A 1,483-nucleotide genomic window follows, 5' to 3' on the forward strand; every position below is an offset into this window, starting at 1 on the left:
TGAAAGATTCAGTCTTTAGGCAGGGAGGGTAACTTCAGAGAAAGCCCTTCCTTTATTTGCTATTCCCCAAGTGCTTTGAAGTCCAAAGAGGCATGTGTTGGGGCATCATTTTTAAGTCTCCACTAGAGTTTCTGCTTTAGCAAGTTTTGATTGTCTCTATTTTCCTGTTGGTCTCTCTAATTTGGGGGACAGGGATTTGTCTTATGACCTCATGTCTCTGATGGATCTAAGACAATGTATTCAGTTTTAGTTTGTTCAGCTTTTTATTTGTTATTAGGATGAAATGATGACTTTCAGGTTTCTTATATATAAGACCAGAAGCTGAAAGTCCCACTGTTGTTTTGAAGAAATTTAATGATATGTCTGTGAAGGATTAGGACTTCTGGTTTTGGCCTCAATCCAACAGAATAAACCTCTCCTCAATTTTGGCTTTATAGAACATAGCTTACCTACTTCTTCCCCATATTGATAAACAAAATCTACATATGATATGCCCAACCATTGTACTTGGAAACTTCCATATGATATGCCTGATCAGCATACATAGAAACTTCCATATGACATTGCCAATCAGAGAATATAGGTTCTTCCATGTGATATACCTGGGCAGTATATAGAGAATCCTACTATATGACACACCCAACAAGTGTACATAGGACCTTCCACGTGGCATGCCCAACCAGTGTACATGGGACCATCCGTATAACATGCCCAAGTAGACATATAAATTTAGGTCAATAGTCTCATTTTCATGACAAGACTGTTGGGAAAGCACTTTAATAGGAAAAGAGGAATCCTGCTAGAATTTAATCAATCTAATCCTTCCTTCACAATTATGAACTCATATCTAATGAGCAATAGGTATGCAAGGAACAGAAACAGCAAAACAGAAAAGGCCCAAGACAAGGAAGTAGAATACAGACCTTGAAAAAATGAATAAATCACACATTAAAAGATATGTTTTATTATTATTATTTTAAATATGGAATGCTTCACAAATTTGCGTGTCATCCTTGTGCAGGAGCCATGCTAATCTTCTCTGTATCCTTCCAATTTTAGTATATGTGCTGCCAAAGCGAGCACAAAAGATATGTTTTTTTAAAACATAATCTACTTAGTCTCTTCACAGCTACACAAGAAGATATTGCATCTTTTTTAAGAAAATGGAATGCATCAAGAATGTGCATGCCATCTTGTGCAGGGGTCATGTTGATCTTCTCTGTATCATTCCAATTTTAGTATATGTGCGGCTGAAGTGAACACACATATTGCATTTTTAAAGAAATGTAGAATGATAAATGAAAAGGGGCAATAGGAGAATAAGAAAAATTCTTAGAAATTAAAAGTATGTGATTATCAAAAAGAAATCAAAAGAACACTAAAGCATTCATAAAATAAAAAGTCTGCCAGAACAAAAAGAAAATGCAATATATTCACTTTAGCAAAACTTCAGTCAAAACAGTAGAATGAATGTATTGTCTTC

At 35.1% G+C, this 1,483-nt stretch overlaps 2 non-coding genes across 2 annotated transcripts; both read right to left on the reverse strand.

Annotated features, from left to right (window-relative positions):
* Positions 1 to 976: 976 nt before the first annotated feature.
* LOC112132240 (U6 spliceosomal RNA) lies at positions 977 to 1,083 on the reverse strand. The gene has a single exon (XR_002914035.1). It is a non-coding gene; the product is annotated as a U6 spliceosomal RNA (small nuclear RNA).
* A 74-nt stretch (positions 1,084 to 1,157) lies between these two features.
* On the reverse strand, positions 1,158 to 1,265 carry LOC112132126 (U6 spliceosomal RNA). Its single transcript, XR_002913941.1, has one exon. It is a non-coding gene; the product is annotated as a U6 spliceosomal RNA (small nuclear RNA).
* Positions 1,266 to 1,483: the final 218 nt, after the last annotated feature.

This window comes from Pongo abelii, chromosome 12, assembly GCF_028885655.2.
Source record: "Pongo abelii isolate AG06213 chromosome 12, NHGRI_mPonAbe1-v2.0_pri, whole genome shotgun sequence".
Lineage (NCBI taxonomy): Eukaryota > Metazoa > Chordata > Mammalia > Primates > Hominidae > Pongo > Pongo abelii.